Source organism: Ursus americanus, chromosome X, assembly GCF_024610735.1.
Source record: "Ursus americanus isolate L20-20 chromosome X, mUrsAme1.1.p, whole genome shotgun sequence".
NCBI classification, from domain to species: domain Eukaryota; kingdom Metazoa; phylum Chordata; class Mammalia; order Carnivora; family Ursidae; genus Ursus; species Ursus americanus.
In genome coordinates this window covers 15,866,434-15,891,753 of record NC_142164.1, presented here as the reverse complement: position 1 = coordinate 15,891,753, position 25,320 = coordinate 15,866,434, and the positions used below count along the sequence as shown (strand labels likewise).

The 25,320-nt window shown below is 50.7% G+C and overlaps 1 pseudogene; it reads right to left on the bottom strand.

The window, feature by feature from the left end:
• Nucleotides 1–10,001: 10,001 nt before the first annotated feature.
• LOC123779037 (zinc finger protein 449-like) lies at nucleotides 10,002–17,863 on the bottom strand (annotated as a pseudogene).
• Nucleotides 17,864–25,320: the final 7,457 nt, after the last annotated feature.

The following is a 25,320-nucleotide window of genomic DNA, read 5'->3' as shown; positions in this document are numbered from 1 at the left end:
TTCACCAGACTTGTAAGCACTGCTCCCCATTTCCTCTGTGGCCCATGTATCTTCAGAAACAGAAGATAGCCCACATGAGACTGGGAGTGGGGTTTCAGGCCAGCATGGGGTGGTGGGTTCTCCTTAAGGCAGGTGCTCTTAGCCTTGGCGAAATTCTAGAGCCAAGCTGCTCGAGAGAACTTCCCACACTGATGGCTGGGGAGCGTGTGAAGTGTAGCGAGGACCCGAATTTTATACATTAATCACTTTGGACCTGAATGTCCCCATGGCTCTAGTGGCTACCCTATTGGACAGCACAGTTCTAGAGGGTCTAGGGATGGGCTCGGACATTCCATGAACCTTTTGGAAACTGGATGCAGAACTGGACGTGTCCGTGTACTTTTCTAGGAAGTGAGCCCATGGCTTTGCCATCCGCGTCTCAAACCCACTAGAAAGCTCAGGCTCTGCTGCGCTAGGGCTTTAGTGGAGAGTAAGCCAGTTGAGGGAGGTGAGAATGGCCTGGGGTAACCACTGCTGTTCCTCCTCTCTGCTTTTGTCCTGTCCTGAGCTGTGGGTGGCTCCCCCTGATGCCTACACAGAGAACCAGATTGGAATCTGAGACACGGAGGCCCAGAGCCATGGCACCCCGCCAGGAGGGGGTCATGGCCGTGGGCCTGGGTTGTGCAATCCAGGCCTGGCTGGAAACGGGCTCCGGCTTTCAAGACTGTGATGCCGCCTGTGAAGCCCTCCGCCAGCACTTCGGGCAGTTGCAGGACAAGGAAGCAGCCGGGCCTCGCCAGGCTTTCCACAGACCCCGGGAGCTCTGCTGTCGAGGGCTGAAGGCAGACACGCACCCCAAGGGCCAAATCCTGGAGCTGCTGGTGTTGGAGCAGTTCTCGGCATCCTGCGCACCGAGGCGGAGAGCCGGCTGAGGCCGCTAGGGCTGCGGCACAGAGGACACGTCGTGTCAGTGAGCATAGACTTCTGCCCGGAAGCAGCGCTGCCAGAGCAGGGGCGGATGTCACCCTTGGCGTCTTGGGGGTGAGACCCTGGGAAGGAGTGGAGGCAGCTGGCCCTGGGTCACACCTTTGTCTCCGTGCCCTGTTCGGCCCCAGGGTGTCGGCCCCGTCCTTTCGACTTGTGTTCTGCGTGGATCGGTGTATGGCGCACTTCTGCAGGTGTCAGAGCCAGTCCCGTCCTATAACTAACACTCTGTCGTGTCCCCGTAGATACACTGGAGTGGAATTCACAGGGAACACACCCTACCCACACCCATCCTCCAATAACATCAGTATTGTGCTGTGGGGGGTGCCGGCCAGGTCTGGCCACAGCCTGTGTTTGTATACCCAGGAGCTGTCGCAGTGTTACCCTGTCAAAGGGTTGCTTGGTTGTTGTTGTTGTTTAAGGTTTATTTATTTATTTGAGAGAGAGAGAGAGAGAGAGAGAGAATGAGCCCGAGCGGGCGGGGCAGAGGGAGAGAGAGACTCTCAGGCTGACTCCGGGCTAAGTGCAGAGCCTGATGCGGGGCTCGATGTCAGGACCCTGAGATCAAGATCTGAACCAAAACCAAGAGATGCTTACCGCTTGCACCACCCAGGAGCCCCCAAGGGTTGCTTTTTTAAAACAAAGAAAGGCAGCAAGGGGCAGACTGAATGGGGCTCGCACAGCCTAAAATGTGTCCTGTCTGGCTCTTCATAAGAAAATGTTGCCAACCCGAGTCCAGTGGAGCCCAGAACGGATATGAAGGAAAGGGAGCGTAGTCTGTCATGATCGAATGAGCGTGTGAACACACACGCTGGGGCCTGAAGGCACCGGAAGACCTCAGGAGGTGGTCACGTGCTCGCGTCTGTGCAGAGACTCACTGTGAAGGCGACAGCCAGCGGCACGGCTGCTCCGTGATTTTCCAAAGTGGCCACACGGGTCAGGAGATCTGCACAGTAAGCGACAGAGTGGTTGCTTGATTTCCTTTTTGTTGTTTTTTTTTTAAGACTCCATATTTTTATTTGAGAGAGAGAGAAAATGCACAAGCTGGGGGGAGCAGCAGAGAGAGAGCGTGACGTAGCCTCCCCCTGAGCAGGGAGCCCGATAGAGGACTCGATCCCAGGACCTTGAGATCATGACCTGAGTGGAAGGAAGACCCTAACTGATTGAGCCACCCACACGCCCCTAACGTGTTGATAATCTTAAACATTTATCTCCATCAGGGTTTAATACCCAAGAAAGAATAGGTGCTGGCAGAGAAGCACCTGGGGTGCTTCCGCTCCCCCGCATTTCCCCAGAAGCTCTAACAGATTCCTTCCTGAGGTCCCGGATGCTGGATCACCCTGATTAGAGAGAGGCTGCCTTTGATGTCAAATACATGTGTACTTGAAGCCAAGTGGTCAAGTCCTAGGTCTGTCGCTGGTAGGAGGCCAGAGGCCACACTGAAGCGGCTCACCTTTGTATCCTGAAATCCTGCCCCAGAGTCTGGCACTGAGGGGTGACTCAGGGGACACTGGGGCACGCGTCACTGTGCCGGCGGGCACCCGTGAAAACAAGAAGGTTCTCTGGGGTGGCCGGCGGTCCTGCTCTGAAGCGTGGATCTAATGAGCCGAGCCCTTGTCTGTGCCAAGCGCTGGCTCGGGGCCACCCGGCCTTCCTGCCACGTGGTCCTCAGAAAACCCCGCAGGGAGGCGGGAGCATTGTCACGTCCACGTTACAGCCGGGGCAGGGACACACGCCCACGGGAGAGCAGGGAACCTGGCTGGTGTCACCCAGACCCCAAGGCCCAGCAGCCATTGCCTGCCGTGGGTCACCTGCCTCTGGTGCACCTCCTTTCTCAGGATGAGTGCAGGGCGAGCTCTGGAGCAGAGTCTGGAAGGTTCTCCTCTGTGGTCGGCCTATCCTCCCAGCAGGACCCCGGCCTTCCTGGTGCCACAATCGCCTTTCAGTTGGTAAATAAAGCTTGCCACTGAGTTTGCATTACAGGGCCAGTGGGACCTCCCGACCGTCCAGTGGAGTGTTTCTCTCTTCGTGGGTACATAGTAGGAGTGAGTATCCCATAGAATGTAGGCTTTCACCCATGGGTTTACTCCACAATTCTTACCGATTCCTTTTTATATGCTGGGCACTGTTGTAGTCACCGATTTAGTTTTGAACCAAGAGGGGAAAATTCCTGCCCTGATGGAACTTGCCTTCTGTTGGTGCCCTGGCTTCCTGAGCCATGGGGTCACGGAACAGGATGGGGCACGTGGGGCAGGTGGGAGCAGTGTCGGCTCCAGGTCCCCCTGAAAGTCGTCTTGCTAAAGCAGCACCACAGCCATGGGAACCACAGAGAAGCCCACCATTGCGCAGGAGAGATGCAGGGGTCGTGGATTCTCCCCACCCCCCGTATTCTCCCACCCGGTTCATGTGGGGGAGCGTGTCCTTGGATGGAGAGTGGCTCACCATGGTCCTTGACTATGGGCACAACGTGTACAGCAGGTCTCCGGAACATACTCCTCTGGCATAACTGAAACTCTAAGCCCATTGAGGAGCAGTTCTCCATTTCTCCCTCCCCTGGTAACTACCATACTATTCTCTGACTTTAAGAGTTGGACTTTTTTCGATTCCTCAAGTACGTGGAATGACTGGATTACTTCACTCAGCGTTGTGTCTTCAAGTGTCATCCATGTCGTTGTATATTGCAAAACTTCCTCCTTTTTTAAGGCTCCATAATATTCCGTTGAATGTATGGGCCACAGTTTCTTTATCCATTCATCTGTTGGTAGACATTTAGGTAGTTTCCACATCTTGCCTATTGAGAATAGTGCTGCCATGAATATTGAGGTGCTAATAGCTCTTTGAAATCCTGATTTCAGTTCTTTTGGATAACTACCAAGAGGTGGGATTCCTGTATCATAGGGTAACTTGCTTTTTGATTTTGGAGGAACTTCGTACTGTTTTCCATAGTGGCTGCACCATCTGGCATGCCTATTACTGGTGTATGAGAGTTCCAATTTCTCTACATCCCTGCCAACACTTGTTGCCTTTTATTTTTTTGATAATAGCCATCCAAACAGGTGTGAGATGTTATCTCATTATGGTTTTGATTTGCATTTCCCTAATGATTAGTGACATTGAGCATCCTTTCACGTACCCATTGGTCATTTGTACGTCTGCTTTAGAGAAATATTTAAGTCCTTAGCCCATTTTTAACTTGGGTTATTAGGTTGTTGTGTTTTGGTTTGTTTTTATTTTTGCTATTTTTTTTAAAGATTTTATTTATTTATTTAACAGAGATAGCCAGTGAGAGAGGGAACACAAGCAGGGGGAGTGGGAGAGGAAGAAGCAGGCTCCTAGCGGAGGAGCCTGATGTGGGGCTCGATCCCATAACGCTGGGATCATGCCCTGAGCCGAAGGCAGGCGCTTAACCGCTGTGCCACCCAGGCGCCCCTGTTTTTGTTATTGAGTTATAGGAGTTCCTTATATATTTTGCAGTTTAACCCCTTTATCAGATAAATAGTGTGCAAATTTTTCTCCTATTCTGTAGGTTTCTTTTTGACTCTGTTGACTGTTTCCTTTGCTATGTAGAAGCTTTTTAGTTTGACTGAAGTAATTACTATTGACCAATGGTGATTTTTTGATATCACCAATCCTTCTACATTTGTTAGTTGGGTACCTACTATAAGGAAGACCTCCCTCTTCTCCCCCATTGACTGATTCATTCATTTATGTCTGTCACTGTGGACTCATATCCCTGCTTATTCAGACGTTTATGATATGTTACTGTCATTATTTCAACACTCACATTGTCCCACAACTGGTCCACGGGAGCCCCTCCAAACTGGCTTCTGTGCCATCATTCTTTGAGTGTTTCCTTACTTTCTGGAACAACAAGATGTTCCAGACTCATCTTGTTTCCCTGCCCCCGCTGGGGAATCAGCCATTTGTCCAAAGAGTCCTGGTTCTTTTTGGTGGAAATTGTGGTGTTTTTGAAACCAAGATAGGTGTGCTTGCTGCTATTGGGGTGTTGTGGCTTTCTCAGTGGGCAGTGCTGGGATATGTGTACATCTAGACACGTGTGTGTGTGTGTGTGTGTGTGTGTACACATACATACAGACCGTAATATACATATATACGATTGAATAGTGCCCCCCCCCCAGTTCATGTCCACTCAGAACCACAGAATATGACTTTATTTGGAAATGGAGTCTTTGAAGTTGTAAGTAGTTAGGGATTGAGATGGGCGCATACTGGGCTAGGGCGGGTCTCAAATCCAAAGACTGGTGTCCTTACAAGAGGAGGAGAACACACAGAGGAAAAAGCCATGTGAGGACAGAGGCAGAGATTGGGGTTATTCAGCTAGAAGCCAAGGAGTGCCTAAAATTGCCAGGAGCCACCTAAAGCCAGGAAGTCAAGGAAGGATTTTAGAGTTTTCAGAGGGAGCACAGCCCTGTTGACACCTCGATTTCAGACTTCTGGCCCTTGGACATGTACGAGAATAATTTTTGTTGTTAGCCACCCAGTTTTGATCATTTCTTACAGCAGTCCTCGGAAACTAACACAGCGCCCAAAACGTTCAAAGCAAGACCTCCAGTTCCAGTGCAATAGTAGAGTTCATTCTAGTCTTCTCCCTTTCCACATCTGCCCCTCCAACAAGGCAAATCTAGTTCTCATTATATTCATTCCCCTCTATGTACCCAAACCGATCCTGCCAGCCTGCTGCCTGACTCCTGTATAAGCTGCGAACCCCCACTCAGGCCTGCCCCCCCTTCTCTGGCACCATCTGGCCTTGTACCCAGGCCCCAGCCCCACCCCTCCTGCTCGGACCTACCTGCCATACCTGTGTGCCCAGCTCATTTGGGGAAGGGCCTAGATATTGTTATAGTCCAGAGGCTTTCCATTCACGTAACAGAAATCCAACTAAAACTAGCTTATGAAAGCTGTCTCACCCAGTGGAAACCCATTTGAGAGAGATGGCCTCAGGCACTACTGGATCAGTAACTCAGCGTTGTCCTATTTTGCCAGGCTTGCTTCTATGCATCTTGAAGCTTCACTTAAACACGTACCACTTGATTCTTCTGCTCTGCTCCAGTATTAACCTGTACGTATCTGTTTGTTGCTGCATTGACCGCTTTGCCATAAAATTATCTGCTTAAGATTTAGCCTTCTCCTACTAAACTGATTTTCCTGAGGACTGGAACTCAGTCATCCCCAGTACCTATCATTTTCTTAAGAACAAAAGAGGCCCCTGAGGATTATGAAAGGAATGAATCACTGTGGATAGGAGACAGTCTAGGAGAGTAAACAGGGTTGACAGCATCGAAAATTGTAGTGAGTTTAAACGTAGTGATTTTAAACCTGTTGGCCAGGGAAACAGGGAAGCAAAGCTAACAGGGCCTGCATTCCCTTTTCACGAGGGGTTCCCCCAGTCTCCCCACCTGGGTGCTCAGGACCCAGATCTGGCTGTCACACCCCCCACATCCAGGCAATCACAGGGGCCTGTGGCTTCTGCCTCCCAGCGCCTCTCAAATCCTTGCCTGGTGTGCACACACCACCGCCCTGATCTCAGCCCACCTCTCCCATCTGCAGCAGCGTCCTCACTACTCTCCCTGTCCCACATCTCGTCTCCCCACATGCCCATCCAGGAGTCCAAGGGAGCTTTCTAAAAGGCACAGCTCACCTGTACTTCTCAGCTAGAGCCCGTGGCTTCCCGGGACTGTAGAGTGAGTTTCAACTCCCTCAGACGGATTACCAGACCCACCATTACCTGGCCTCTGCCCCACATTCCAGCTTGCTCTCCAGCCCCTCTGCACCCCCGTCCTCAGGACTTTCTGGAAACATCCCTGCTGCCTGGGATGCTATTCTTAACATTCTTGCTTGCCTCCATGTGACAGGCTGGCAAAAATGTTCTCTTACTGTCTCATTTTTTCCCCTAAGACCCAAAGGCCAAGGACAAAACAGAAGTGGCAAGTACTCTCCCATTCTCAAGTTATCTTGACGTGGATCTCATACCATCTGTAAAAGAAATCAAATCCAGGTGAAATGTGGTCTCGATGTGTAAGGTAAAATGAGACAACTTTAAAAGGAAGATGTAGAAAATATGTTCATGATCTGGGGATGGAAAAAAACGTCTTCACCAGGATTCAAACAGCACTAATAATAAAGGAGGAAAAGGTTATATCGAAATAGGTCACAACCGAGAATTTCTCTTCATCGAGGTACGCTAATGAGCGAGTGAGACCACAGGCCATAGAGTGGGAGAAGGGATCTGTAGGACATTTTGCCAGTATTTAGATAAGGTGAATAAATGTAGATCACGGGGCGCACTCCTAGGGCACGACCTGCAAACGGGACCCTTATTCTCTATAGCCTTGAGGTCAGTCTTCAAGAAACTACATGAACTTCAGAGCAGCAATAGAACAAATGTCATTTATTAATGAATATGCATTATAACCAGAAATGGACAAGAAAATATCAACATTGCCCAACTCTTGGGGCAAAGAGGAAATAAGGTGAAAACGGTAATAACGAACAATTGCAAGATCATAAATAATAACCTTGCATACAATCTGTGGAACGTGACCAAAGCTAGATGGCAGGTAAAGTTTGCTGCCTTCAGTGCTTTCACATTTCAAAGAGGAAAGAAAATACAGTACCTGTTGGAAGGTCACTCTGGGTGGGACCTCCACGCTAAGTATTCCATCCCCTCTTCCTGGTACTTGTGCTGTGGGTACTGTTCCCCACCATTCGTAGTACTTTATGAGTTGGACAGTTTTCCCTGCCCCTTGTTCCACATTTCTTTTTTTTTAAGATTTTATTTATTTATTCGACAGAGATAGAGACAGCCAGCAAGAGAGGGAACACAAGGAGGGGGAGTGGGAGAGGAAGAAGCAGGCTCATAGCGGAGGAGCCTGATGTGGGGCTCGATCCCATAATGCCGGGATCACGCGCTAAGCCGAAGGCAGATGCTTAATCGCTGTGCCACCCAGGCGCCCCATTGTTCCACATTTCAAAAATGGATTGTGTCAAAGGCTCCAAAGAGGCGTAAACATAGCAATGGGTGCACAGGAGAAAGTGACCGTGACACGTGATGTACCTGGGAGTCAAGGGAAGTGCCCTTTGCCACTGTTAGGGAGGCATCTGCGTGTTGCTCTGACAACCAGTTAGTGGGGACAAAACAGGAAGAGTGTATACATTTTTTAAAAGATTTTATTTATTTAGTTGACAGAGCAAGAGAGCACAAGCAGGGGGAGCAGCAGGCAGAGGGAGAAGCGGGCTCCCCCGCCGAGCAGAGAGCCCAACGCAGGGCTCCATCCCAGGACCCTGGGATCATGACCTGAGCCAAAGGCAGACCCTTAACCAACTGAGCCACCCAGGGGTCCCCCGAGCATATACATTTCCACGTAACTCAAATATTGCACAGATACAAGTCAATGGGGGCGCATCCCTATTTACTGGGATACTGGCCCTAAGTCTGAAAGGAAGGCTTCTCATGTACATCTATGCCGGGGTTGGCGTGGGACAAAGACATTTTCATCATAACAAGTAAACAGATCTGGGACAGTGATAAGAGTCCGCGAATACTCTAGAATTTGCAGGCCTTGGAAGATGGGTTTGAAACATAGTAAAACACCAAGCCGTTCTTAGCAATAAGCTCCAGCAAAACGGTTCTTCCGACACAGCCTCGTGCAGGTGACGGTTTTATGAATGAGCGTGGATTGATGTGGGTAGGAGCTGTTTTCCCTCAACCATTTGTCACAGGATTCTTCTCTCAAGTGAGCAGCTCGGTGCAGACAAATGCCTGCTTGCTTTACGAGCTCGTTAAACAATGACTACACTTCCAGGGACTCTCCTTTCTGTGTTTTTTTAAATGATTAACCAAGCTTGATCTCTGTCTATAGCTTTTCCCACAATACTCACAGATAAACGGTCTCTCTTCAGTGTGCGTTTTCTCGTGCAAAGTGAGACCCCTCTGCCGACGAAAACTTTTCCCACAGCTGAGACATTTGGGGGGCTTTCCTCCTGCGTGGATCTTCTGATGTCTCATAACACTTGATCTATCACAAAACCTTTTCTTATAGTCAAGGCACTGGCTCGTTTCTTGCTGGGGATAGGCTCTCCGGTGCACTATGAGGTGGGACCCCTGAGTGCGTCGCTTTTTACACACAGAGCGTTCCTAGGGTGTCTCCTCTCTGTGAAATCGATGGTGCCTAAAGAGGTCTGATTTATGAAGGAATCTTTTCCCACGTTCCAGGCACTCGTGAGGGAGCTCTGTCTCGAGCGAATTTGCATGGGCTTATTTTTTTTAAAGATTTTATTTATTTATTTGACAGAGAGAGAGACAGCCAGCAAGAGAGGGAACACAAACAGGGGGAGTGGGAGAGGAAGAAGCAGGCTCCCAGCGGAGGAACCTGATGCGGGGCTCGATCCCAGAATGCTGGGATCACGCCCTGAGCCAAAGGCAGACGCTTAAGGACTGAGCCACCCAGGCGCCCCTGCATGGGCTTATTAAGTGGCTTCCTTTTAGCAAAACATTTCCCTCACCGCATACACTGGCATGGCTTCTGTCTGGGACCGTTTTGCTCCTGGGCCGTGGGGCTGAGCGGTCTTTCCCGCCTGGAGCTCCCAGCTGTCTCTTGTAGAGAGAGGTTCTGATGGCCGACAGGCACTGTGCCATCCCTGGGTAGCTGTTCTGCCGCGTTTCCCAATGGATTCGTTAACCATTCAGAGAATTTGGATGAATTAGGACCAAGAAGCACATTTCCATCTAAAGACACAGAAAGTGGATGCACACTCTCTAGTTTTTTCTGCTTTGACGTCTTTTTTTCATTTTCTCCCCCACCCTCCACTCCCCGTTATCAAAATTTGAGGGAAGGAATGGAAATTGCACATGTCACCATGTTCCAAGGAGAATGGAGATGGGGACTGAGATCTTCAACAGCCTGCGGGAAGACAGAATCTCCCAAGTGGCACCCCGAACCTCTTGACCCCGGGATTAAGGTCGAACCTCTCTTTCTTCCCGAGCGCCTGACGAACCCTCACCCACCTATTTTGGGGTCTTAGAACTGTTCTTTCACTTCCTTGGAATCCTGCAGTTCCTTGCACTGTGGCTCTTCTCTGTGCTCTGCTGGGCACCCTGGGTCAGTCTTTGGTCTTGGCTCTCCTGGCCAGAGGAGAGACGGGAGGAGGGGTGCATGGAGTGGCCACGGGTTTCTCCCGAGTCTGGGCTGCTTCCTGGCCATGTGGCCTTTAGATCGCTATCTATTTCCTTCTCACCGTTGCCTCACCAGGAGCCTCTGATACATCACTTTTGTTTTGTTTTGCTTTTGTTTTTTAGGATAAGAACAAAACCCAAGTGGATGGAACTAGAGGGTATTATGCTGAGCAAAATAAGTCAATCAGAGAAAGACAAATACCGTATGATTTCACTCCTATGTGAAACTTAAGAAACAAACCAGAGGACCCTAGGGGAAGGGAGGAAAAAATAAAATAAGATGAAATCAGAGAGGGAAACAAACCGTAAGAGACTCTTAACTCTAGGGAACAAACTGAGGGTTGCTGGACGGGAGGTGGGTGGGGGGACGGGGTAACTGGGTGATGGGCATTAAGGAGGGCACTTGATGGAATGAGCACTGGGTGTTCTAGGCAACTGATGAATCACGAAATTCTACCTCTGAAACTAATAATACACTCTATGGTACTTCATTGAATTGAAATAAAATTTAATTTAAAAAAAAAGAACAAAACCCAAACGAGGGGAGAGGAAGATCCCACTGTCTTCCAATCCTGGGGTGCAGTCAGTGCACGGACTGAGTTCCACATCATTTTGCGAGTGGATTTAGGTGAAAGCCAGAGCGCGAAGTCACTCTGCCTACAGCGCGGGCTTACTCAAACCGGGAAACACTGGCTTACTGACTGCATGTGAGGGAAGAGCAAGGCCGGCTCCTTAACTCCTGCCAGCTAAGGCCACTCACCACCCCTTCCGGCCCGTCCCCCACCCTTCTGACCTCAGTTCCATCCTCTACTCTCACGCGTCCCATAGAATACCATCAGGAATGCTGAATGAACTTGATGCTTGGTAAAAAGGTGTGCATAGGGAGCAGCCCGCCTTCCGTCTGCTAACATGGGGAAAACAGCCATGGTGCTCGTCACAAGACAAAGCTGGTGAGCGAAAGCAAGCGGAAACTAGCTCTCTCCTGTGTTGTGCTGGGAGCGTAAATGGACACAATCATTATGGAGGACATTCGACCCTATCTGTTAAAGTTTTACATGTATATGATCACTGACCAGCTGTTCCTATTCTAGAAATGTGTCCTGCCAACACATGCCCGTAGAAGGATGCTCCCTGTGTTTTACAGCCTTGGCTCCAGGGCAAGTTGGTCAACACTGATGGGCAGTCAGAAGTCATGGCTCTATGCCTACTTCTGTTGGTGAGTCTTCTCTCTTCATCCTCATCACCAGCCAGTCTGGATTACCACATAACCAACCACCAGACGGGTTGTTCTAGAAATGAGCCTAAGTGCACGAACGTGCCCTCTTGTATTGGCCCCTACACTTTCTTGCCCGCAAGCTGAGATTCCTTAGCTCAGAAGCCTGCCGCTGGTACCAAAGTCAAACTCTCACACATCCAGTGATTTAAACATTAGCCCCCAGGGGCACCTGGGTGACTCTGTCAGTTAAGCATCTGTCTCGGGCTCAGGTCATGATCTCAGGGTCCTCAGGCTCCCTGCTCAGCGGGGAACCTGCTTCTCCCTCTCCCTCTGCCCTTCCCCCTGCTCGTGCTCACTCTCTCTCACGTACTGTCTCTCTCGAATAAATAAAATTTTTTAAAAAGTTAAAATTAACCCCAGAAGCACACTGTTAGCCATTTAGATCCCACCTACTTTGCACATCCCAGGAAACTTCACCCCCCATCTGCCAGCCATTGAACAGATGGAGCCTTGTGGTTGTATAACCCCACGCCTCGGCTGCCTTTCAGAATTCTCTGGCCCGTCAACTGCCCGGTGTGCTACTGGGCTATAAGATCACGAGATACAGAAGGCCCCTCTGTGAGCCCTTGCTTCCTGGGGAGTTCCCTTGTCCTCCCTCGCCTTCTGACTGGGGCCTTTGCCTGCAAGCCAACCTGGCGGTTGCCACAAACCTTGTGCGTGCTACTGCCACCTCCTGGTCATTCTTTTTCCTTGCTCAGCCCCCAGATCTCTCAGACCCCCCTCCAAGCGGTAAGCAGGATGGGATTTTGGTGATCAGGGGGTAGTAGCTCTGAGGTCCTCTCAGTCAGCAGGATGGAGCATATTATATCACCTTAAACAGTGATGAGAAAGGGGTCGTTGCCTTTGTTCCTTTGAGGTGTATTTTATTCGTTGAATTCATCCTATATCTTGTTGAATATACTGGACCTTCCAGAGCTTTCCAGAGCAAAGTATTACAGTCAAGAGCAATATTGCCGCCGGGCATCATATGTGATCTTGGTACTTGGCGCAAATTAGCATGGCGAGTGGTGGTGCACATGCAGAAAGTTTTATATTTAAATGTGACTGGCTGGGGCGCCTGGGTGGCTCAGTCAGTTGTGTCTGACTCTTGGATTAGGTTCAGGTCATGATCTCAAGGCTGTGGGATTGAGCCCCAAGTTGGGCTCTGTGCTCAGTGTAGAGTCTGCTTCAGATTCTCTCCCTGCCCCAAATAAATAAATAAAAATAAAGATTTTATTTATTTATTTATTTATTTATTTATTTTTAAAGATTTTATTTATTTATTTGACAGAGAGAGCCAACGAGAGAGGGAACACAAACAAGGGGAGTGGGAGAGGGAGAAGCAAGCTTCGCGCCAAGCAGGGAGCCCAATGCGGGGCTTGATCCCAGGACGCTGGGATCGTGACCTGAGCCGAAGGCAGACGCTTAATGGCTGAGCCACCCAGGCGCCCCTAAATAAAATCTTTAAAAATAAATAAATAAATATGACTGGCTGGGTTCTGCCCCTGGTTGCAGGCAAACACACAAAACACAGATTTTAAAAACCTTGATGACAGAGCAGAGATGTAGGTAAGGCAAAGATTGGAATATAAATAACAATATTTTATATAGTTTGACTTTGACCATAGTAGATACACGTATGTACTTGTGGGTTTTTCCTCTGTCACCTCTACTTTTTTTTAAGTAGGCTCTACACCAAACGTGGGCTCGAACTCATGACCCTGAGACCAAGAGCTGCATGTTCTCCCATCTGCATGAGCCAGCCATGCACCCACTCTGTCACCTCAATTAAAAACAAGACAGAGTCCATGTCTTCTACATCCCTGGGACTCGTTAGAGTAAGCTACAAAATACGGTATCTGGACAAATGGATTAAATGTAGAACGGGGCACAAAGTAGTCGCCAAGCAGGCAGACTGTATTGGTAGGAGTTGAATTCCATGGGACTTAACGGCACCGCATAGACAACGTACAGTCCTAGTGTTAGGTGTGCAAGGACCAAACCTTTCTGTCCAAGGAGAGCATGGAGTCCCACCTGTGCCCTCCCCCATAGTCGGCCAGGCACCTGGAGAAGAGAGATGGCACTCTGAATGGAAACCAGAAGAAATGGGGGGGGGGAAGCCAGAGGTAAGCACCAGAGTGAGAATTATCTGTTAGCTTCAAGGGCATATGGGTCAAAGCATCTAGGAGATGTGTTTTCAGGTGGCCAGAGAGGACCCTGGAAAGCAGGGAAGCCAGACAAGGTAACTGAAGGTTTGACAGAGCTTTGAATTCACTTAAAATGGTCATTTCTGACATGTTCTCTCCCAGGCTCTGCCCAGAGGACCTCGTGCTTTCTTATTCTACACAATCCCCAAAAGATGTCGACCATCCTAGAAGCTTCTATCACCTTCTATAAGCTTTTGGCTTGCACATCTCTATCCCAAACCCCCATCTCTCTCCTGAGCTCTGATTCCACATTGGCCCTTTCCACCTGGAGACCCAGAAGCATCTCAAATTCCTCATGTTGAAATCGAAACTCACTTTGACCCCCCAAATCTGACTCTCTACTTGTGTTTTGTGAATAACCTTGTCATCTAACCAGTTCATGAACCAGAAACCCAGATTCTGTTCTCAATGCTCTCTTCTCCATCACCCAGTGCCCAGCTGAGCACCAAGTCCTGAATTTTACACAGGTCACTTAGCTTTTGAATCGGTCCCTCTTTTTTCACTCAATCGTCATTAACACGACCCTGGTTTAGAAAATCATCCTCTCGCCTGTGGTGATTGCAGCGACCTCCCAAATGGTTCCCAAGGTTGTTCATGATCCAGGATGCTGCTTCTCTCTCCAGCCTCTTCAGTGCCACTTGGGCTCCTCTGTGCCCCTCGAGCCACACCTGCTGTGCCTTCTGCCCAGAGCCCTCTCCCCTCCCCACTTCCACCAGCCGGCGGGCTTACTCTCCCTGATCCCACAGGTTTCCCTTCCTCCAGGACAACTTCCCTGTCTGCACTGAGCTGGTCAGGCAGCCCTCCCATGGACTCCCACGGCATTTTCCAGTCCTATTTACATCACACACAGGACCTACAGTCCTATTTACATATGGGAGCAGTGCCTAGTTCTTAATAGGTGCTCAGATCTATTGGTCGAATGAATAAATGTTAAGATGTGGAAAGGGGCATGGTTTCAAAGCCCAGGCACTGGGCTGGTTATGGATCAACCAGATACCAATGTTTTGTAACTTGGAGTATTCTCGATATATTCATTCTTTATGTCTCTTTGTTTTCTCCGTATTTCAGTGTCTTAAAAATGCCAACATGTTGAAGAGGTGCCTGAGAGAGTTAGAAAGGAGGTTTCTGGCCACACTCGGGCCAAAGTTGATGGGGGCGGGGAGAGCAGAGTGGTGATGGGTAGACAAGGATCCTTGGTAGCACTGTAGGAGAGTCGCCAAAGGCAAGTGAAACGCAGGGACACAAGAGCTACGAAGTCCAGCTGCCTTTCTCTGCCTGGACTTTCTCATTCTAGTATAAACTCTAGGAGGGTCTGGAGCCGTGGTCTTCAGACTGTACTGCGTATAGGACTCACCTGGAGAACTTGGGGGAGAAAACGCACCCAGGTGACCCTGGTACACATAGGCTGCTTGCTATACTTGGAGTAATGCTCTTGTAGGTTCCGATCGAATGAGCTATGTATTAGCTTTATGCTCTGGTAAGTGATTAAATCCTCTTCAAGGATCTGAAGCGAGTATATTTGTAAAGTACCAATTTGAACGAGGCTCTAGCCCATAAGAGCAACTAAGGAACCCACAATGTCACCGATCCATTAATTAAACTGTCCTGGCGAAATCAACCTTATCCGGAGTATCCATACTCCCCAGGGTTTCCTGTATATCATTCTTGGTCAAAAGATTCCTGAGCAGGGTCAACAGCTGAAGGGGTTTTGGATCCCACGTGATGTCCCCCGCTTTGTTCCCGGCCATTCCCAGAGCGGCATCCCTCCCCCTCCTCCCCATCACAGAGCCCCGCTTCCATCCACTCCTCGGGATTTCTAACCCAACCCCAAGCCCGGGGAGCTCTCGAGCTCTCAAAACACGAACCACAGAAAGGCAAGCAAACCCTGGCCTTACCAGGGTCCAGGAAGGGCTGGCAATCCCCCGCAGCACCGTAGCCCAGCTCCGGCAGCCCCGCCTGGGGGATCCAGGCCTCCGCCACCGGGGCCTCCGGGGCAGGCGCCATCACCTGCAGGGCCGGCGACTCCAGGTGGATGTCGGGTGGCACGTGTGCCGGTCCCACTGGTGCCAGCTCCTCCAACAGCATTTCCTGCCGATCCATCTGGGGGAAATGGCACAACCCGTCACTCTCCAGCCTACACCGGCACCGCCCGGTGGCAGCAATGGGAGCCGCCCGCGTCATTGTAATTTTCCAGGACCCACATAAAAAAAGAAGACGTGCGTGATTACACCCAATAGGGCTAAAATATCACACTGTCAGAATGTAATCAGTATGAACGAGTATCCACGAGACATTTCAGCCACTTGGTCTTCCATACTCAGTCTTCTGAATGTGGTGAGCATTTTATACCTGGAGCACTTCTCCGTTTGGACCAGCAGGTTTCTAGCGCTCAAGAGCCACGCTTGGCTGGAGGCTACCACGCTGGGCAGTGCACGGTGAGGCCACAGGCAGATCAAATTCTACAGAGCAAGCCAAACCCGGGAGACAGAAAGGAAGGGAACACCATAAATTCATTCTATCCTGGGGGGGGGGGAGGCGGCGGGAAACTCTGGAAGACTCTGGTTTGGGCAGGCTAACCGCACAGCCTTATCGACACCCAATGCCGGGCCCCTACGGCCCAACGGGAAGCCCTTTCTCCCTTCTGCCAAAGGTTCTGCCCTGTGCCAGGTGCTTCTGGGCGGGGTGGGGGGGCAGTGGCGCCGCCACCGAAGGCTGGTGTGGCGCGACGGCAGGTGGCTATCAGACCTCAGCAGGCGGAGACGGGAGTAGGGGTCATTCCCACTGCGGAACTGCTCCAGGTCCCCACAGCTTTGGAGTGTCCCCGCACAAACTTTCATCTAGGGAGAAAGAGCTGGCAAGAACCTCGCCCTGCTGCTCATAGAGACACAAGGTACTTGGGCATGATTTAGCACCACTTGAATCTCTAGGAAAGCCCGGCTCTGGAAATCAAGCAACCACTCTGTCGCTTACTGTGCAGATCTCCTGACCCGTGTGGCCACTTTGGAAAATCACGGAGCAGCCGTGCCGCTGGCTGTCGCCTTCACAGTGAGTCTCTGCACAGACGCGAGCACGTGACCACCTCCTGAGGTCTTCCGGTGCCTTCAGGCCCCAGCGTGTGTGTTCACACGCTCATTCGATCATGACAGACTACCCTCCCTTTCCTTCATATCCGTTCTGGGCTCCACTGGACTCGGGTTGGCAACATTTTCTTATGAAGAGCCAGACAGGACACATTTTAGGCTGTGCGAGCCCCATTCAGTCTGCCCCTTGCTGCCTTTCTTTGTTTTAAAAAAGCAACCCTTGGGGGCTCCTGGGTGGTGCAAGCGGTAAGCATCTCTTGGTTTTGGTTCAGATCTTGATCTCAGGGTCCTGACATCGAGCCCCGCATCAGGCTCTGCACTTAGCCCGGAGTCAGCCTGAGAGTCTCTCTCTCCCTCTGCCCCGCCCGCTCGGGCTCATTCTCTCTCTCTCTCTCTCTCTCTCTCAAATAAATAAATAAACCTTAAACAACAACAACAACCAAGCAACCCTTTGACAGGGTAACACTGCGACAGCTCCTGGGTATACAAACACAGGCTGTGGCCAGACCTGGCCGGCACCCCCCACAGCACAATACTGATGTTATTGGAGGATGGGTGTGGGTAGGGTGTGTTCCCTGTGAATTCCACTCCAGTGTATCTACGGGGACACGACAGAGTGTTAGTTATAGGACGGGACTGGCTCTGACACCTGCAGAAGTGCGCCATACACCGATCCACGCAGAACACAAGTCGAAAGGACGGGGCCGACACCCTGGGGCCGAACAGGGCACGGAGACAAAGGTGTGACCCAGGGCCAGCTGCCTCCACTCCTTCCCAGGGTCTCACCCCCAAGACGCCAAGGGTGACATCCGCCCCTGCTCTGGCAGCGCTGCTTCTGGGCAGAAGTCTTTGCTCACTGACACGACGTGTCCTCTGTGCCGCAGCCCCAGCGGCCTCAGCCGGCTCTCCGCCTCGGTGCGCAGGATGCCGAGAACTGCTCCAACACCAGCAGCTCCAGGATTTGGCCCTTGGGGTGCGTGTCTGCCTTCAGCCCTCGACAGCAGAGCTCCCGGGGTCTGTGGAAAGCCTGGCGAGGCCCGGCTGCTTCCTTGTCCTGCAACTGCCCGAAGTGCTGGCGGAAGGCTTCACAGGCGGCATCACAGTCTTGAAAGCCGGAGCCCGTTTCCAGCCAGGCCTGGATTGCACAACCCAGGCCCACGGCCATGACCCTCTGCTGGTGGGGTGCCATGGCTCTGGGCCTCCGTGTCTCAGATTCCAATCTGGTTCTCTGTGTAGGCGTCAGGGGGAGCCACCCACGGCTCAGGACAGGACAAAAGCAGAGAGGAGGAACAGCAGTGGTTACCCCAGGCCATTCTCACCTCCCTCAACTGGCTTACTCTCCACTAAAGCCCTAGCGCAGCAGAGCCTGAGCTTTCTAGTGGGTTTGAGACGCGGATGGCAAAGCCATGGGCTCACTTCCTAGAAAAGTACACGGACACGTCCAGTTCTGCATCCAGTTTCCAAAAGGTTCATGGAATGTCCAAGCCCTCTAGAACTGTGCTGTCCAATAGGGTAGCCACTAGAGCCATGGGGACATTCAGGTCCAAAGTGATTAATGTATAAAATTCGGGTCCTCGCTACACTTCACACGCTCCCCAGCCATCAGTGTGGGAAGTTCTCTTGAGCAGCTTGGCTCTAGAATTTCACCAAGGCTAAGAGCACCTGCCTTAAGGAGAACCCACCACCCATGTGCTGGCCTGAAACCCCATTCCCAGTCTCATGTGGGCTATCTTCTGTTTCTGCAGATACATGGGCCACAGAGGAAACAGGGAGCAGTGCTTACAAGTCTGGTGAATAACCCTGAAAGTCCATGTGGCTCTGAGTCACCCTTGGTCACCTTCAGCCACGGGATCTTAGCTACAGCCTTGCCTCCACAGGGTGTGAATCCACAACCCTTCGTTCCTCTCCACTCAGCACACGTGCACTCCAGCCAACATCAGCCTGGCCCCCGTCCTGCGATGTCACGCCAAGTGGCTTTCTCCTGGGAAAGATACGCTGCCCCATGAAGGCCACCAGCCATCTGGGCTGCATGAGGAACGAAGGACAGTGATCACGTTCCTCATGCCATGTCCACGTGCTGTTGGAAGTCTCCCGCATGTGTCAGGTCCCGTGGGCCTCATGCAGAGTGAGGAGTTGGGGACTAGTATGATGGCCTGAATACGGATGAGGGGACTGTGGCTGGAGGCTCAAGAGCACTGAATGACTTGTCCCAGGTCACACGGTCCAAGCCAGAGAGAAATGGTGACGAGGCTAGAATGCATGGACCTTGCAGTGCTCATGTCTACAAACGTCCAAATGTTCTACGTGCAACGTCTGAGGCCACACCTGTGGTTAGAGGTGGTCACAGAGGTGGTCACGTGCCCATCTCCACAGGTCTCAGGTGCCACAGGTACCCTCCCTCTATTTGCTCTAACACAACTCGTGGACCTGCCTCTTCCCTGGGGGGCATCAAGTAAAAACATACTCATGGCTCTTCCTGCCCAGGCATGGAAAACAACACTGTTCCCATCTCGTCCCTGGACAAGTGTCTTTTCTTTAAAGATTTATGTATTTATTCGAGACGGGGAGGTGGCAGAGGGAGTGAGAATGGCAAGCAGACTGCCGGCTGAGCTGGAGCCTGACCTCAGCACCCTGAGACCCTGACCTGAGCCGAAACCAAGGGTCAGAAGCTCAACCAACTGAGCCTCCCAGCGCCCACCTTGGGCAAGGTTCTTAAAGGACACCCAGTGTCTCTCCTTGTAACACCAGCTTCATGAAGTTCCCTGTGCTGGATCCAGCTGTGTGGAAGTGAAATGGTCTTTCTGTTCCCCAGCCCCGGGATGCGCAGGGACGCGTGCCCCTTCCATTCCTTTGTCCAGGGACGCACAGGGATGATCCACGTGACGGTCCTTCCATTCTCGGGACCACGGATACACAGGGACCAGCCAGGCCATGGTACTTCATTCCCGGATCGGGGGACACAGGGGACCTGTGCTGTCTCTTCTAAGCGCGCTTGCCCCTCGGCAGCGCTGGGGACAGTGGTCCCGGGATCCAAGCCACCCGAGGGAGCTCTGCCACCCACCCTCAGGGAGTTCGTGCCTCCGGCTCCAGGACTCACTGCCTCCAGGCTCTCTGGTGCTGGCCCGCTGCTGGGTCCGGTGCTGCTGGGGGGCAGTCACCTGGCCTCGGCCTGTTGCCGCTAAGGCCTGGTGGGGGAGTCCTGGGGGCACCGGGTGGGGCCAGGGGGGTTCTGCCCCAGGTGCCAGCTCAGCTGGAGGCCCGGAGGAGGAGAGGGGCAGGCTTGGGCAGGGACCCCACTATCTCCTAAATTCCGCCTCAGCGCTCTCTACCTTCCACTGCGGCGGGGGAGAAACTCTTGGGAGACCTTGTTAAACATTTAGATTTCTTCACCACACCTGGATGCCTTGAGTCGTTGTTTCTAGCTTGGGCTCCAATATGGGCTTTTTAATAAGTATTCCTGGGGATTTAGCCGATTGTGCTCAAATTTGCATTTTTGAGTTTTGTCGTTTAGGCTTAAGACACATGAGAGACCAGAAACTTGAGGGATGTCATGGACCAGATCAAATTAATAAATTATTAAAATATTTCAAAAATTTAACCATAGAATTACTGTATAACCCAGAAATTCCATTCTAGTATATATCCAACACAACTCAAAACCTATGTGCACGCAAGCAATTGTATACAAATATTTATTGCACCTTTATTCATGATAACCAGAGGAAACAACCCCTACAGGCATCAGTTGATAACTGGATAAAGAAACATGGTAATGTCATACAATGGAAGAGCATTCAGCTATAGAAAAGAATGAAATAGTGATGCGTTCCATCACGTGGACGCTAATTTGCCCCTGTTTCAAAAAATATTTCTGCTATTTCAATACATCCTGCTTTTAAAAGTTCTGGTCATCTCAGATTATCTCATAGGTGCCTTAGACTCCAGTGAGATTTGCCCTGGTTGAGCAAAGCAGGTCAGCTGCTCCAGGAGCTCCCCCTTCCCTGTGTGTACCTTTCATTGCATAATGTTCCCATCCTTAGCCACCAGAGGCTGGCTGTGAGCCAGCTACCTTCAGGGTCCTTAAGGTGCTTCCTGGTCCTGGCGAGAGCGCAGTACAATCTTTCCGGTTCAACCCGAGGTTACATATCTGCTGTTTGCATTATAAATACCCTTTGGGGTTCATCCATTTCCATGAAATGTGCTGGGCTTGGGTGTTATTAACACAATTCAGTGAACTCAGTCTTGATAGCTACAGGGAAACACCAAAAGGACGGAGTCCTCTATGAAATATAAAACACACACAGGCCAACCGAACAGGAGCTAAGTTCAGCCAATCGGGACTCGTGGAAGCCTCGATTCCTGGCCAGTCACACAGAGGCCTTTTCGTCCATCCAGGCATGAGAACTTTGGCCAGCACGGCCCATTTTGAGCCTCACAGATCAGCAGAGAAAGTGACATCCATGTTTCATGAGTAATCATAAAATAATATTTTATTCTCTCACAGGGAGACAGTGTGGTCTAAAGGTGAATAAAAAGGGCTCCGGAGTTTGGTGGATCTGAGTTTGAATTCTGGCTCTGGGCAAGTAACTCGATGTTTTACAACCCAGGTTTCTGACCACCAATAAGGGGATGACAACTTCTTTCTTGCAGGGGGATGCAGAGGTTTTCGGGAGCTGATGTGCACCACTCAAACAGCGCCTAGCAGGAGCCGTCATGGAAAGGTCGTTGAAATACCAAACAATACATATGAGCTGTGTGGGTGCCTTGCAGGTTGGATCTGGGGGCCGGGCAGCCCGGTTGGGGCAGCGAGGTGCGGCGTGCCAGGTGGCGTCGGGAGCCTCAGCTGCGGGCCATGAGGAGCTTGGGGTGGGTGGCCTGGCGTGCTTGCTCTGACTGCGGCCGGAGCAGCCCGGTAGGATGCCCTCCCAACCCAGCCTGGCTGCTGGAATCCCCAGTAGTAAAGCGAAATGCTTAAGGTTCTCCAGCACAGACTAGGGCTACATTGTTTAAGAAAAGCCCTCCTAAGATCACACAGAGGCCTTTGTGCTTGCTAGCGTGTGCTGGCTCTGAGTGGCGCCTTTCTCATTATCATAGGCGTCCCCGCCCCAGCAGGCAGGCAAGGAGGGGGTGCAAACAGGCGGGGCCCATCCATCCCCATCCTTGACGTCCTGATCTTTGGTATCCTTGTGCTCCCAGAGCAGCAGGGAGGGACAGTTTACCACTGGAGTGTCACTTAATGTGCATCCAAAGACCCCTGGGGTTACTGCTGACATTCCCGACTTTGAAGATTTAGCACCTCTCCTTCGCTCTAGCAGAGGACTCACAGATGAATGCTGCGCATGTTTCACAAACAGTGGGCGGATTCTGAGTTCATTCTGAAGGCGTTAGCTGACCCGGATTTTACAGTTAGCAGCTGACACTCTTTTCAGCTCTATTTTTCACCTCTTGGCCCTGGCAAAAGCTCCTGACAAGTTTGGCCACTCGAATATCCATCCTAGAAGAGTAGCCCTATTACTCCTACGGGAAAGTTGGAGGTTATCCTGTCGTGGGAAGTGTCGTGGGAAGTGTTGCTTCCGCCACCCTTTATAGCTTGAGCGTTTCTTTTAAATAATCCTTATTGTCAGTTCCGGTGGCAAATGGAGGGATGCTGTATGTCACATTCCTTTTTCTTTTTTTTTTTTAAGATTTTATTTATTTATTTGAGAGAGAGAGAGCAAGCAGGAGCAGTGGGGAGGGGCAGAGGGAGAGGGAGAAGCAGACTCCCGCTGAGCAGGGAGCCCAATGTAGGGGCTCGACCCCAGGACCCTGGGATCATGACCTGAGCTGAAGGTAGACACTTAACCCTCTGAGCCACCCAGGTGCCCCAGTATGTCACATTTCTTATTACTAAGGAATGTATTTTGAAGCCAAGTATCTGATCACTGACACTCACCTCTAACCCTGAGTTCTAGTGGAAGACTTCGCCAAAATCAAGTGTCAGCGTGGGCGCATCTGCTATATTTTTTACTTGCTTTCTTCTTGATGGTAACTGGCAATTTGTTTTAGAGAGGGAGAAGCGGTTAGGGGGAGGGGCAGAGGGAGAGGGAGAGAGAGGATCTCAAGCAGACTCCACACCAGGCACAGAGCCCCATGCGGGGCTTGATCTCACAACCCTGAGGTCACAACTAGAGCCAAAATCAAGAGTCTGATGCTTAACCGACTGAGCCACCCAGGCGCCCCAGTAACAGGCAATTTTTAAAACTTCAGAGCCAGTTTTCAAAATGTAAACACTTTCTCTGTTCGCCAGTCCTTGCCCACCTCTAATCTGGTTCACCAATACGTTGGCCAGCGTATAATTTGGGTCATTCTGTCCTTCGTAGATCACGAGGTTCTGTGTAACCTGCCTTTAATGACTGGACTTTGGGGGGTTTCTTGAGGGAAAATATAGATAAGTGGGTGTTATTTAGAGATTATAAACCTGTTCTTAGCACCTTGTATTAGGATGTCACTTGGCTGAAGATGGCAAGATGGGGCCTGGATCCCAAGAAGACTAGATTGCTGCAGTTTGATTCTGTGTCCTAGCTTGCAAAAAGTGACATATTCAAAAATAATTAAATGGTCAAAATCTAAACGAACAAAGTCCCCCCACCACATCTCTAAGCCAAAAGGTTCATGAGAAGTGCAGAGAGTTTAAACCATGATGAGCAAACAATGTTAACGAACAGATGGAGAAGAAAAAGATCTCCTTAGAAACATCACCATGTTTTTTAAAAAAGACTTTATTTATTTGTCAGAGAGAGAGAGCACATGCAGGGGGAGCAGCAGGCAGAGGGAGAGGGAGAAGCAGACTCCCTGCTGAGCAGGGAGCCCGATGTGGGGCTCGATGTGGGGCTCGACCCCAGGACCCTGGGATCATGACCTGAGCTGAAGGCAGACGCTTAACCGACTGCACCACCCAGGCGCCCCAACCTGTGTGTCACTCTCATTAGCTTAAGAACCACCTCGGGTGCTCCCCGCTGGGCTGTGAGCTCTGGAGGACCACTCGTGTCCTTTTCAAAATTGTGTCTCCAGCATCCTGGTATAGTGTTCAGAATATATGTCAGCTAAATGTGCATGAGAGTGACTTCTTTCCAGGACATGCCCCCAAGGGTAGAGTCAGCTCTAGGGACAAACAAACCAAGTGGTATTCCCAGGCATCACGTGTCGAGCCCTTTGGGTTTCTAGAAGAACCGGAAGCCTGGAAGTGTGTCAGCACAGATGCTACTGTAGAACTGAAGGCCTGTGGCTGCAGATCGTTCCTGGCAATGCCCTCTGAGCCTCACCTGCCTTCTTTGCTGTCCTTCTTCCTCCTGCCATTGGCCCTAGAGGGTCCATGACACCCCAAGTTGGCTGGAGGGGCCTATGCTCTTCATTGTCCCCTCCGGTATGGGACCAGGTTTACTGCCGCCACCCCCCTCCTTGATGTGATGGATGACACGATCACTCCTCAAATGTTGAATGAGCCTCGCATACCTGATTTATGGTTTTGGCATCCATGAGGCAAGACATTGCCAGAATTCTTCACCCCGATGTCAGAAGCCCTAGATAAGAACTTTTTACTCCGGCCATTGCCTGGCTCAGATGGCCAGACCTTTGGCGATGGCCAAAGAGTCTGTGACAATTTGCCGATTCAGGAGATTGTTGGCAAGGGCAACTGTCTGAAGTACGATCAAATGTGTTTATCCTTGCATCTCATCCTTTTTAGAGACTTCTTGGTCAAGCTCCATTGCATGCGATGGTGGTGATAAGGTGTACAAACCCCCTTTGCCTTTCAGTCAGTTGATCCCGTGGGCTTCCACATTAGGTCAAGGGTTCCAGGGTAAGGATGACTTACTTCCGCACTATGGTATCTGGCAAGAGAGTGAGGGCAGAGAATGCTACCCTCTCCTGCAGGTAGGATATGCCAGAGGGACCAGGTCTGGCTGTACCATGTAGCACGGAGATCTTGGTGTCTGTGCCCAGCTTGGGGGTGCTGCTTCCATGACCCAAGGCATAATTGATAGCTGGGTATGGAGAGTCACAGGCTCAGGGCCCATTTCCAGGACAGTCCACTATGTGGCCACTGATTGCCCCTCTTATAGCATATAGCATGGGGCCAAGTGCTTGCATCAGAAGACTGGACTCACATAGGGTCCAGAGACTGCCAGCGGTGAAAAAAAAAAAAAGAAACAAAACAAAAAAAAAAAAACCCTATTCTAAAGCTTCTACAATGAAAAGGCCTCTGGGGGGCACTAATAGGAGTGCCTGTTGTACTGCAATTTGGACAGATTCTAGGGCCTTATATTGGAAGGCACTGTATTCAAAGTGGGCATATGAGAAAGTATCAGCATAAATGGGCATAAATACAATTTTTATTTTAAAATTTTTTAGGTATTTATTTTATTTTTAAGTATTCATTTCTTCAAGTAGGTTCCATGCCCAGTGTGGAGCCCAAAGAGGGGCTTGAACTCATGACCCCGAGATTAAGACCTGGGTTGAAATCAAGAGTTGGACGCTTAATCGACTGAGCCACCCAGGCACCCCTTTAGTTTTATTTTTAAGTGAAATTTTTAAATGAAGAATGTGCTGTTTCCACACACTAAAAGTGACTGAAAGATGTTGAAG